Raw genomic sequence first — 15466 nt, forward strand, 5'->3', positions numbered from 1 at the left:
AATTTTCCTACGAGTTCATCCCATGTTATGATAGATCCTGGTGTCTGCGAGTCTAACCAAGAGAACTTTGGAAAATTGAATTCTAACTTAATCAAATCTAAGCTTGGGTGATTAGCTCGTTTTGGTAACCATAACTCATTCCTATTTTGGGTTTCTATTCAATCAACTAGTCGCTACCTTCGTAGAATCTCTTGATCTTCTACTAAACTAACGAGTCGGTAAGAACTACTCATCTCTCAACCTCACAGTCCAGACTGGTTCGAAGATAAGGTGTTCATAGATAGGTCATACCCATTTTGGGTTAATTCCCGCCTAAATGACTCCTAGGGTCGCCAAGCCTAGGGTTTAAGTTCTTTCTCTCCCAAATAACTGATCCGTTAAGAAGGCCCTGCATAGGAATTAATTAATCACACATCCACTCACTAATCCCCTATAAAAGGATTAGTTCTCATAAACACAATAACCTTGATAATAAAGATAATCATGAATAATAAATAAAGAGAAAGGTTTAGGAGAATCCTTAATTGTATTGATTAAAGCACAGAATCCATAATAGTTTAATTGCAGTTACAACTCGTGTTCTCGAACGAATAGAAAATAGAAAATAATTGAAATAAATATAAAACCTAAAAGAAAGAAAAAACTAAAGACTAAATTTACAAAGAAAAACTTAGAATATCAAAATTTTTCCTTTAACAAGTGTTTTAAGAGCCTATTTATAGAGTTAGGGTTGTTGTGGTCCTCAACCCTAGGTTAGCTAACGTTCTTGTGTTTTAATTTCCATTGTGTGAACCAAAAATCCCTTGGCTCGTAAGCGCTTCTCGTACAGGACTAATGTCACGACACCCTAGTTCATGTGTTGCGACATCGAAGGCAATATGCATGGTTCAGGGCTAGCTTTAGGGGTGTGTCGTAACATCTTTTTGCTATGTTGCGACATCCAAGGCAGTACAACAATCTTGGCATTCTACTCCCTGTGTTGCAACATTGAACTCCCTGTGTTGTAATATAGTGACCAGCTTTGAGTTCCTATGCCTTTGAATTGTTTCCTACACACTTACTAAGTACGTTAGCTCACCTTTAGGCTTCAGTTAGCCCATAAGGTCAATAAAAGACTCAAAATGGACTTTTTATTGAATTTAAACTGAACTAAGAAAACATAAATAAAACATACTAAAATGGCTAGTATTAAAGCTCCTCATGTATGAAAACTAGTTTAACCTGCTACACTGAATTACGATAGATCACGAATCAAAATATTAATATGGGACAATGGTATTACGAAAATACAAAATCTAATCGTTGAAATGAAGTGTACTTACCGACCTTTGGAAATTATTACGGATGCTATTACAACAACCTAACCTCTTATAGATAACGATTGAATGGGGGACTATTTGATATAGGAAAGAAAAAGAATGAACAACCAAAGGATGAAAATATGGTGCAAAGAAGAGGGAAAGAAAAGAAAAAGATGGTGGAAATCTAATTCTATTAGAATTTTGAGAAAGGGCATTGTGAACAATCAAAATAGGAAAAAAATTGATTATATACCTAGGATTTCTAAACCTAGGGGCAACTTTTAGGCAATTTTACCTAAGCCTTTTCGAAAATTAAAAGAAAATGAAAGGGGGAAGGTGGGGCTTGAACTTGAGTCTTTAGGGAGGGGAATCTAACACTTAATAATTCAGCCTATAACTCATTTCTTGTTTAAGCATTTCAATTAACCTCTAAAATATTGGGGTGTGACACATTGCCAACCACAATGTTTAAAAGACTAGTATACAAGATTGAATGTGTCGACTCAAAGATGTAATGTGATGTTGTCAATAGAGGGTGTCTAAAACACTTTGTAGGCTTTTCCTTTAACTAAGGTTTTGTCCCACTAGGTTCTCTTGGTAAAGGTTTTTAACGAGGTAGCTTGTAATAGGAGATTGTGCACCCTTTTTTCTTCATTAGATTTTTATCACACATGATTTTTCCTACTAAGATTTTAAAGAGACATATTCTCATTGATGGACATCCAAGGGGGAGTGCTGTAAATCTATCGATAAATGGATGTCTATAACCCCCCAAATTTATCCTATTGTAACTCCTAAAAGATGAATGTCCATAACCCCTAAATTCATTATCATGTAACCCTAAATCATTTATAAGGTGATTTAATGTTGGTCATTAATGTCTTCTAACTTATGGTCTTTGAAGCCTAATAAATAGAGGGCAAGTACAAGCTTATTAGATGTCAATGTGCAAATTGAATCATCCTTTCTTTTTTTGTTCTTCTCTCTTGTTCATTCTATATTTCTTTTTAGTTTTATAACATTTCCCACCATTTTTATTAAATATTTGGCTTAATACCTCTTTTGGCCCCTATTCTTTCATTTTGTACAAGCTGTTAACCTTAATCCATTTTTTTGTCAAAAAATTAAATTAACCAATGATAGGCTTCCACGTATCAAAAAAAGTAAAAAAAAGCACTTAAAATTAAATAAATAGAAATATCAATAGAAATCTAAAAAAATCATAAAAGACCAAAAAAACATTTGGAAAATTGTAAAAACTAACAAAAAAATCGTAATCTATTTTTGGAAATTATAAAAAAAATATTTTTAAAGTTATAAGTATCTGATACTTCAATTTTTTTTTGGAATTTTAAGTTTTTTAAGAAAATTTTAGAATTTTATGATTTTTTAAAGTTTTGTGGTTTTTCTTAATTAAAAAAACTCAAAATTCCTTAAAAATATTTAAAATTCATAAAAGTGCAAAAAAAAACCATAAAATTTTATGAAAAAAATAAAATTCTTAAAATTTTTCATAAAATTATAAAATTTTCCAAACTAAAGTTCTACTCAAACTAATTTTGTAATTTTTTTTTGAAGTTTCACATACGTATAATTTTTAAAAATATTTTTATAATTTTCAAAAATAGATTATGTGTTTTTAGTTTTTATAATTTTCTATGTTTTAATAACTTTTTTTGGATTTTGTAAAGTTTTTTTTTATATTTTTTAAAATTTTTAAGTGAACATTTTTCTTTCTTAACCTATCGTGCCATTTGTTAGTTAAATTCTTTTAATGAAAAATTGATTTGGGGTAAAGCGGATTATAGAGTTAAAATATAGGAGTTGAATTGATAATAAAAATAAAAATATAAAGGTTAAATTGAGAAAAATAATATATGTATCGAAGTGATAATTTAACTATAATACAAAAAGAAAAAAGGTATTAAACCTAAATATTTAGATATGTCTGACTTTAGGCTTTTGTTGCTGATGCAGCTGGAACATTTATGTATATGTACCGAGTAATTTCCTTTCCTTTTTTTGGAGGAAAAGAAATCATATAAAACGTAGTGGGATTTTCTTTTGAAATCAAGCTGCTAATATCCCTAATCGGCATCATCCATGTGATTCTAGTCTACGCTCTAGAAATGTCAAAATCCGACTGTAGATATTGTGGCCCTTCAGCCCAATTGGGAGCCGAAGGGCTTGCAAGCAATAGAAAATTGGCATTTTCTTATAGATGATCCCGTAGCCTTTCATTTTCTCATCGGCTGCTATTGCTTTCATTTTGTTTTCTTCAATCCAAGCCGTCCAATTGTTACTTAGCCCTATTAAATTTGAATTGGTTTATAATTATGCCAATTGTCAAAACATTATTTTAAACTTGTACTATCATATATAAATCCACCTTAATTGTTCCTAATATTTTATTATACCAAATCTTGACAAAATTAAGCATTGGCTTAAAGCAAGCTTCTTTCCAGCCAAAACTGATTTGGCAATAATAAAACTTGCACAATTAGCCAAGTATACTTTGGGGTGCCAGCGAGCAATCCTACGGCTACCAACTTACGACTCCTCAATAATTGACTTCATTACAACCGTCGGATCAAGCAGGACATACACACGAGGGTATGATTAATAAACATCCAACCAAACCAAACCACTGGTGCTCAACATATGACTTGGGAAACATTCATGGAGTTGTCTTTAGTCAGGTGACGACACTAAAATAATAAAATCTGAAAAGCCCCATAATCCAACGAGGAAAAAGGATAAAGTATGCAAAGTCATTTATGTGAGTTGTACAGTTGCCAGAAAACATATGAATCGGCCGACCAAGTCACCTTCAGATATTAAGTTTTTGTCCATTTGTCATTTTATGTTTGTTGGAATTGAATGAGACCCAACAAATTAGATGATAGCAGATTTTGTCCCTCCCCGCACACGCTTAGTTGTCCAATTCTCACTAGAAAGATTGTGTATTCTTGGCTGGTTTTGTCGTCTTGTATAGAATTTGGAAGATAATTGTTTCTTAGTTTTTTTCATAAGAATTATGATGGTTTTAGTGCTTGAAGATGTTCAAAATTGCATCTTAAACCTAGTGTAAACTATATTTAATGTCATTAAACTATTAGTAAGTTTATGTTTGGTCACTCAAATTCACAAACTCACAAAATGGTCACTAAACTATTGAAAAGTTTTCATTCAAGTCACTAAACTATTCAAAAGTTATTATTTAAGTCACTAGGGTTTTAAGTTTTTTTTAAAGTCCAACTAGCGAGCTCCAAGCCATGATTCAACGCTCGATACGGTGGATCAATGCTGATCGACAAGTGGAAGAACATACCTTAGGTCCAAGTTGATCTAACGATTAGTTTTGGAGATCAGAGAAGAAAGTTGTTTGCATTTTGGTTCACATATTAGTGACATTCAAAGCCATTTTAGTAAAAAAAAATTGAACAATAAAAGAGACGAGGAAGGAGAGCTTTTGATTTATGTAAGCAATGCGAACAAAGAAAACCATACAATAGCAATTTTAACAACCCAATGACTTATATGAAAACTTTTGAACAGTTAAATGACCATTTTGTAACTTTTTGAAGTTGGATAACCAAAATATAAAGTTACTAATAGTTTAGTGACCTTAGTGTAGTTTACCTTTTATTATACTTATACATATACACATACATATACATACATCATATCTATTAAAAAAATACACATTCATGATAAATATAGCTATATTGATAAATTTAATAGTAATTATTAAAATATTAACAATACAAAAAGCTTTAAAATAGACATGCTTAAGGAGCAAGTAGGTAATAGACCTAGCTTGAGTCATAGTCAGCCCGTGAGCAAAGCTACCCAAAGCACAACAACATGTTTGGAATGGAGTGAAGACAAGAAAAACAAGCCACGATGTTGGCGGAACATCTCATAAGACTCTAGAAGTTCGAAGAAGGGACTGGATTCTAAAAGCTCTATAACTCTCCACACTTGAATAACATTTAATAGGATAGTTGGAAAAGTTCTAGAGGATAAATTTAGGTCGTCCATTAAGATTGATTATAAATGTTGGATCAAAAGGGGCTTCCCTATATAAGTGAAGGCTCCCTCCGTTATTTGTACACACTAGCTAGCATTTCTTGGGTAATATACTTCCATATTTTCCCATTTCTCTTGTGTTCTCCTAAGTGCTCTCTTCCTTTTGTGCTTGTTTAGGCTAAGTGTGCCAAAGCCTCTCCAAGTAAGGATCGAAGGGTAACTTAAGCTTAAAGGCGTAAAAACAAAGTATAAGGTTGTAAGTGACCGAAGCTAAAGTCTTGACCCATGTGGTATTAAAGGTAATGGTTCCTCCGCTATAGTGGTGGACGATGGCGACTGAGTTTGAGAAGGTGAGCATGCAAGAGGATGGCCTGGTAGAAAACAGAGGTGCTACAAATGGTAAAAAAGGAGGCTCGAAAGACTTTATAAAGATTTTTTAAACCTAGATGATAATGGTCGAATCCTCTATAAGCAATGTCATTAAGAGGGTAGAAGACATTGAGGACTCCCTTGAAAAGATTCAGTTTGACATGATGGAGTCCAAAGATGAGCTTAAGGAGCTGCTTAGAGAGGAGAAACTAAGGGCTTAAGGAATGCATTAGGAGAGCTTCCTTGAAAGAATGATGCCCTCAAAGCCTTAGTATAAGTCATGCGTGGTGAGATTAAGAAGCTCAAGAGTAAGCTTTTGAGTTGTAAGATAGCCATGGGTGGTGACGTGCGAATGATTTTAAGCTACCAAGTAAATGTTCTAAGGCCAAAGGAGTTGAAAGGCATGAGGGATGTCAAAGAGGTGAAAAACTTCCTTTCGGTAAGTGTAATAGTACTTTTATGCAATTAGATCGAGAAAGATTCCCTTATGGTAAGCATCGGTTTGATGTACTTGACAGACGTAGCCTTGTTATGGTGGCATCATAGGTGTGACGGTGTAAGGTATGGATGCAAAACCATGGATACTTTAAGGCTTTTTGAAAGAATTTTAAGCTACAATTCTACCTCGAGTATGTCAATGAGGAGGCTTAATCGAAGCTCACAAGGCTTACCCAATGCGAGGGGTAGCAATCAAACGATTATAAGAATCCTTTGATTTCTTTGACGATGAATGATATTATTTACCCATTGACCTCTTTCTTAAATCTCTAGCCTTAAAATCGACTCTTCTCTTTTCTATGCTAAGCTCATTGGCTTTGCAGGCTCTACCTACCAAAACAACAAATTCTTTCTGTAACACCCCTCGCCCGTATCCCTCGTCGGAACAGGGTTCGAGGTGTTGCCCGACTTAAACTCAGTCAATCACACAAAAACAGTGCCGAAAAATTTCAATCAATTTAAAACATTTCTTTTCACATGCAATCTGTCCCATATATGGGCTTACGAGGCCCAAAACATCACTAGCCAACACCTTTGGCTAAATTATAATATCACATACTCAACATTAAAACCCTATACATGCCATAGACTCGAAATACTAGGATTTACTTACACCAATAGCGTGAGCTCGACAGTGTGATAATATCTTAGGCGAACTCCAACCCGAGCAGGTAACCGAAGTCAAAAATCTATAAAACAAAGGAGTGTAACAACGGAGTAAGCTTTCATAAGCTTAGTAAGTCTTAAGCAATGCAAACAAATAAACGAGATTATACTTCGATTATTCAATTTCTTAAGTGGCCATATTCTAAGTATATTGCCATCTGGCCGAATACACACAAACACATAATGCACGTTCAGCATTCTTATCACACTTAATCTGAATTCGTATAACATAATTAAATTGAATACTTTCACATACTTTCACACCCTGACCCGGTGTATCATGATCATAGATATAGTTATAACATTTATTCACGTATGTATCACAATGCATGCTTATGATTCATTGCAGATCAAACTCACATATGAGTACATAATGCGCACTTGGCCCACTTAACGTACTAAATGTATTCATTTGTCAACCTAACACGAGGTACCTTAGTCATGGACTTTTCTCAAATCACCGGCATTTCGCCTGTTAGGCTCGAGGCCCGATATCAGTTCACCAGCATTATAGCCTGCTAGGCTCGAAGGCCTGAATAGTATCTCACCGGCATTATAGTTTGCTAAGCTCAAAGGCCCGAATAATCAAGTCAACAAGTTCCATATAACATATTCATATCAATTAAGTACTAACATCATTCGAACGTATATAATTATACATCTCAAACACTTTTCTTTCATCTCATTTTCACACTTAGCATTTGATAGCTTATGCATAACATTTCACTCACGTTCATTTCAAACTTATCATTCAATTATAAAAGCATATTGCATTTTTACCAACATGTTATACTTGCCATTAGGCCATATAAGCATGATACAATACACTATCATTTCATCTTTAACATTCAGCTAAACCCTTATCTTACAAGGAACACCGAATTCACATAACATATCATTTCACTTGCATTACGCCTGCTAGGCACGAAGTCCCGAATACACATCATTGGCACGAAGCCTGCTAGGCACGAAGGCCCGAATACATATCACCGGCACGAAGCCTGCTAGGCACAAAGGCCCGAATATAATACCAGCACTAGGCCTGCGGGATTTAACCCGGATATATTACCAGCACAAAGCCTGCGGGATTTAACCAGGATATATTACAGCACGAAGCCTGCGGGATTTAACCCGGATATATTACTAGCACGAAGCCTGCGGGATTTAACCCGGATATATTACCAGCACGAAGCCTGCGGGAGTTAACCCGGATATAATTCCAGCATATATCCTGCGGGTCTTTAGGCCTGGATACACATCAAATATCATGCATATTTAATCATATATCAACACATCTCATTCAACATATCACATTAGTAGTCATTTGCAACACTCGAATATAAGCTCCATATGAACACCATCATTTACATTTCGGTTCAAAAGTCTTACATAAATATCACATATCCATTTCACCATTCAAACTTAACCCATAGTGACCATTCGACTATAAGTCATATACATAAATTATTTATCGCACAACTTAATTCAAGTAGAACCAAAAGGTCACGATTCACCTAATATATACCTATTGCTCATTGATTCGCACACAACCTTTCAAATTAGCAATTATAAGATGGTTCCGCACATAGCCCATCCTTATCGATAATTTACGATGGTTTTACCCTTACTCACATATATGTCATAGGCATTTTTACCTATGCTTCTCAATTCACATTCATGATTCAATTCCAATCGATTTAACATGCATAAGTACATATCGTATACCTGAATAATTTACTTTACGGAATGAATCCACGTATTGTATTAGCCCATAGTCTTATAGCACCACACTTTTAATAGTTTACCTCGTCGAAGTTCACATTTAATCACTTTAGTGCCAAGCCATATTCGGCTACCACAAAGGACTAATAATAATAATAATTTTATACACATCATGGTTTCCATTAGGTATTTAATAATCACAACTCGTGATATCTCCACCAGCACATATACGGCATAGTTTATTCATTGTAACACTCATTTAGTGCATCAAATTTCCAAATCCAATTCAACTTAAGCATAATAGCCATAATCGACTTATAGCCTTATATCATTACATATTCGGCACATTAACTAAATAAAATTTACATTCCCTTTTCCATATTAATTTAACTCTTGGGCATGTAAAAAGGAATCAAGCTTAAACACTTAAGAACTTACCTTGAATGTTGCCAAACGATTACAACGACTATTCGATTACTTTCTCTTTTCCTTTATCCGAATTTTGCCCCTCTATGCTCTTGAGCTTAAATTCAAAGATTTTAAACTAGTCATTATTCGACTATTCGAGCATCACTTTCAAAATATAATATATACATATATATATTCGACTTTCACACCTACTGATCATAGTAAGCTTATAAGAAATCAATAAGCAACTCATTAACAAATTTTTGTCAATGTTTACTACATAATCATAATTTCACTGCAAGCTGTCTTCCTGAGCAACGTCACTAAATCATTTATAACTGGAGCTACGAAACTTCAACTCAAGTGACGTTAATTTTCCCTGAAGATAGACTCATATATATGTCATCCATAAAATTTTCAGAAATTTTGGTTTGGCCAATCAATACCAGAGTTTTCTTAAAGTTTCCCCTGTTTCACTGTTTGACTAATCTGACCACGCCTCACTACGAATCATATTTCTCATTGTACAGAATTCAAAATATGTTCTCGTTTATTTCATTTGAAACTAGACTCATTAAGGAGTCTAAGAATATAAATTTAATCTTATGAAAATTTTTGTACAATTTATAATGATTTTATAAAGACAGAAAAGAGGATCTAGAAGTCATTCTGACCCTGTCCCACATCACTTCAAATATCTCATTATAGGAAATTCTTTTGCTTACACGGTTTGTTTTATAAGAAACTATACTCATTAAGATTTAATTAAATAATTTATTCAGCTTCTAACTCATCTTCCACAATTTATGGTGATTTTCCAAAATCACATTACTGCTGCTGTCCCAAATAGATTTATTATCAAATCACTCTTTCACACATACCTTGCATGCATGTTATTTAAACATGCATATCACCAATAAATCATCACATATCTATAATTTTACTTAAGCATAATCTTCATTTCATCATTTTAAAGCACAACATGTTAGCCGATTTTTCCCTTAGCATCTAAGGCACATGCATGCTTATTTGCTTGGCTCAACTTCATCTATCTTCCATTTTTCATCAAAAGGACATGAAACAACAACCATTTCCTTCATTTTAATTCATGACCGAATGCTCACAACACAACCAAAAATCAAAATATGCTTCATGAGTTAGGATAGAATCAAGAAGAACTCATGAACATCAAGATAGAAGCAAACTACCATGAACTTACCTTGGATTTTTCTTCCCCAAGTGACCGAACATTCAAGAGCTCTTTTCCTCTCCTTTCTCTTCTATTTTCAGCTTTCATGAACAAGAATGAACAAAAACCTTCCTTTTCTTCCTTTTTGTTACTCTATTACTAAACATTATATGACACAAAATAACATATATTATTTGTGCCATACTTATGCCATAACTTCAATAAAAAAAATTTGCACATGTTGTCTACCATTAACACCATGGCCGGCCACTACACATAAAATGGGGAGTTTGACATGCAAATCCTCCTATTTTGCACTACTATTTATTAGGCCACTACATATTAGCCTATAGCATTTTCAAAATTTTCACATAGGTCCTATTTCATAATTTCACTCACAAATGGCAGAATCAAAGCATGGGATTTTCACACATGCACTTTCACATGAAATAAACACATAATATAACATTTGATTATTTTTGGGACTCGGTTTTGTGATCCCAAAACCACTTTTCGACTAAGGCCAAATTAGGGCTGTCACAACTCTCCCCCCTTAGGAATTTTCGTCCTCGAAAATCTTACCAAAAGAAATAGTTTCCACTCTAAAAACGTTTTAGCAAAATTCTCGGAATCACAATTTTCCATTCTTCACATGTATCTCTTTTTACCAAAAAATCCGGAACTTTGGTTTACACCAACAGATCACATCATAGATACTTTAGTCACTTCATCAAATAAAACCTTGCACATGCAAACCCCATCTTACCGATCTTTTCTTGTCAGATGATAAATCATAATCCAATAAGATTTCTCTCTTAGAAAATAATAAAATTTTTGATTCAATTTGGATAGAAATTCTATCTCACAACCACTTCTATAATACCACTGATTTCTTTTATTCCATATACTTGTATAATCTATTACAACCCAGATAAACAAACATTTCACAATCAGAGTTCATATGAAGATCCTTTACATAACCATTAATCCATCTGTATACTTATTCCATGTCAGAACAATAATAACATTAACAGAAATCTTATATGTCCAAATATCCAAAATCAAATAACTGTTACTCTGAACTCATTTTGAACTATCACATCTCATATACTTTTATAAGATGGAATACCATTCAATAGAAACAGAAGAATAACATCGTATGAATTTATCTTTGAATTTATTCCGATCATACTACAATGAAATCTTATAATAATAACACTGATAAGAGGGTGGGGTCGTTAAGCCTCGAATGGAACTTTCATATTTGTGTACACAGATAACTTTATCACTCATCATAATATTACGCACATTGATTCAAACATTTCAAATTTCCAATTCGTTACAGATACAATTTCACATATCTCAGTAATACACGCAACTTTATTTCAAGTGAATATTAGAAAAACATAAGTGAATTTATCACAATTCACACTTTCATTTCTCTTACTCAAATTACCATTAATTTCTTATCAAGTTTCCACATTTAGTATTGATCATTTGTCAATATTTATCAAATCGGAAAACGTCTTACGGTTTTGAGTACATCGCTTACTTGATGCCATAGTCCAACTATGGTCTTATACTAGTTCTGCTCTACCCGTGCTGATGCCTATTCCCGATAGGTCTTACACTAGCACTCACTGGGCTGTGCCGATGCCTATCCCAGATAGGTCTTACGCTTAGCACAAGTTGAGCTAATGCCACGTCCCCGATGGGTCTTACACTAGTTCATCTATCTCATGTATTGCCATGGTCCAACCATGATCCTTTCCGTCAATTCATTAGTGAACGATCGTACTCATTCCCTTTCAATTCCGTCATATCAAAAATATATTACAATCAGTTCAATAGCATTTTCAGATCAATTAATAATAGCTCGGTTGGAACATATCATTACCTGAGTAAAACAATTTATAAGAGCCGGGAGATATCACACTATCACGCTTTACTTATGGCATGTACATCTAGACTCTTATACTTGCTATGTTAGTCCGAGAACCGACTAAACCATAGCTCTGATACCACTAAATATAACACCCCTCACCCATATCCCTCGCCGGAACAGGGTTCGAGGTGTTGCCCGACTTAAACTCAGTCAATCACACAAAAATAGTGCCGAAAAATTTCAATCAATTTAAAACTTTTCTTTTCACATGCAATCTGTCCCATATATGAGCTTACGAGGCCCAAAACATCACTAGCCAACACCTTTGGCTAAATTATAATATCACATACTCAACATTAAAACCCTATACATGCCATAGACTCGAAATACTGGGATTTACTTACACCAATAGCGTGAGCTCGACAGTTTGACAATATCTCCGGCGAACTCCAACCCGAGCAGGTAACCGAAGTCAACAATCTATAAAACAAAGGAGTGTAACAACGGAGTAAGCTTTCATAAGCTTAGTAAGTCTTAAGCAATGCAAACAAATAAACGCAATTATACTTCGATTATTCAATTTCTTAAGGGGTCATATTCTAGGTATATTGCCATCTGGCCGAATATACACAAACACATAATGCACGTTCAACATTCTTATCACACTTAATCTGAATTCGTATAACATAATTAAATTGAATACTTTCACATACTTTCACACCCTGACCCAGTGTATCATAATCATAGATATAGTTATAACATTTATTCACGTATGTATCACAATGCACGCTTATGATTCATTGCAGATCAAACTCACATATGAGTACATAATGCGCACCTGGCCCACTTAATGTACTAAATGTATTCATTTGTCAACCTAACACGAGGTACCTTAGTCATGGACTTTTCTCAAATCACCAGTATTTCGCCTGTTAGGCTCGAGGCTCGATATCAGTTCACCGGTATTATAGCCTGCTAGGCTCGAAGGCCTGAATAGTATCTCACCGGCATTATAGTTTGCTAAGCTCAAAGGCCCGAATAACCAAGTCAACAAGTTCCATATAACATATTCATATAAATTAAGTACTAAGATCATTCAAACGTATATAATTATACATCTCAAACACTTTTCTTTCATCTCATTTTCACACTTAGCATTTGATAGCTTATGCATAACATTTCACTCACGTTCATTTCAAACTTATCATTCGATTATAAAAGCATATTGCATTTTTACCAACATGTTATACTTGCCATTAGGCCATATAAGCATGATATAATCCACTATCATTTCATCATTAACATTCGGCTAAACCCTTATCTTACAAGGAACACCGAATTCACATAACATATCATTTCACCTACATTACGCCTGCTAGGCACGAAGTCCCGAATACACATCACTGGCACGAAGCCTGCTAGGCACGAAGGCCCGAATACACATCACTGACACGAAGCCTGCTAGGCACGAAGGCCCGAATATAATACCAGCACTAGGCCTGCGGGATTTAACCCGGATATATTACCAGCACGAAGCTTGTGGGATTTAACCAGGATATATTACAGCACGAAGCCTGCGGGATTTAACCCGGATATATTACCAGCACGAAGCCTGCGGGATTTAACCCGGATATATTACCAGCACGAAGCCTGCGGGATTTAACCCGGATATATTACCAGCACGAAGCCTGCGGGATTTAACCCGGATATAATTCCAGCATATAGCCTGCGGGTCTTTAGGCCCGGATACACATCAAATATCATGCATATTTAATCATATATTAACACATCTCATTCAACATATCATATTAGTAGTCATATGCAACACTCGAATATAAGCTCCATATGAACACCATTATTTACATTTCGGTTCAAAAGTCTTACATAAATATCACATATCCATTTCACCATTCAAACTTAACCCATAGTGACCCTTCGACTATAAGTCATATACATAAATTATTTATCGCACAACTTAATTCAAGTAGAACCAAAATGTCACGATTCACCTAATATATACCTATTGCTCACTGATTCGCACACAACCTTTCGAATTAGCAATTATAAGATGGTTCCGCACATAGCCCATCCTTATCGATAATTTACGATGGTTTTACCCTTACTCACATATATGTCATAGGCATTTTTACCTATGCTTCTCAATTCACATTCATGATTCAATTCCAATCGATTTAACATGCATAAGTACATATCGCATACCTGAATAATTTACTTTACGAAATGAATCCACGTATCGTATTAGCCCATAGTCTTATAGCACCACACTTTTAATAGTTTACCTCGTCGAAGTTCACATTTAATCACTTTAGTGCCAAGCCATATTCGGCTACCACAAAGGACTAATAATAATAATAATTTTATACACATCATGGTTTCCATTAGGTATTTAATAATCACAACTCGTGATATCTCCACCAGCACATATACGGCATAGTTTATTCATTGTAACACTCATTTAGTGCATCAAATTTCCAAATCCAATTCAACTTAAGCATAATAGCCATAATCGGCTTATAGCCTTATATCATTACATATTCGGCACATTAACGAAATAAAATTACATTCCCTTTTCCATATTAATTTAACTCTTGGGCATGTAAAAAGGAATCAAGCTTAAACACTTAAGAACTTACCTTGAATGTTTCCGAATGATTACAACGGCTATTCGATTACTTTCTCTTTTCCCTTATCCGAATTTTGCCCCTCTATGCTCTTGAGCTTAAATTCAAAGATTTTAAACTAGTCATTATTCGACTATTCGAGCATCACTTTCAAAATATAATATATACATATATATATATTCGACTTTCACACCTACTGATCATAGTAAGCTTATAAGAAATCAATAAGCAACTCATTAACAAATTTTTGTCAATGTTTACCACATAATCATAATTTCACTGCAAGCTGTCTTCCTGAGCAATAGTCACTAAATCATTTATAACTGGAGCTACAAAACTCCAAATCAAGTGCTGTTAATTTTCCCTGAAGATAGACTCATATATATGTCATCCATAAAAGTTTCAGAATTTTTGTTTGGCCAATCAATACCAGATTTTTCTTTAAGTTTCCCCTATTTCACTGTTTGACTAATCTGACCACTCCTCACTACGAATCAAATTTCTCATTGTACGGAATTAAAAATATGTTCTCGTTTATTTGATTTAAAACTAGACTCATTAAGTAGTGAAGCATATAAATTTAATCTTATGAACATTTTATTAAAATTTATAATGATTTTATAAAGACAGAATAGAGGATCTAGAAGTCATTCTGACCCTGTCCCACATCACTTCAAATATCTCATTATTGGAAATTATTTTGCTTACACGGTTTGTTTTATAAGAAACTATACTCATTAAGCTTTAATTACAT

Source organism: Gossypium hirsutum, chromosome A13, assembly GCF_007990345.1.
Source record: "Gossypium hirsutum isolate 1008001.06 chromosome A13, Gossypium_hirsutum_v2.1, whole genome shotgun sequence".
NCBI lineage: Eukaryota > Viridiplantae > Streptophyta > Magnoliopsida > Malvales > Malvaceae > Gossypium > Gossypium hirsutum.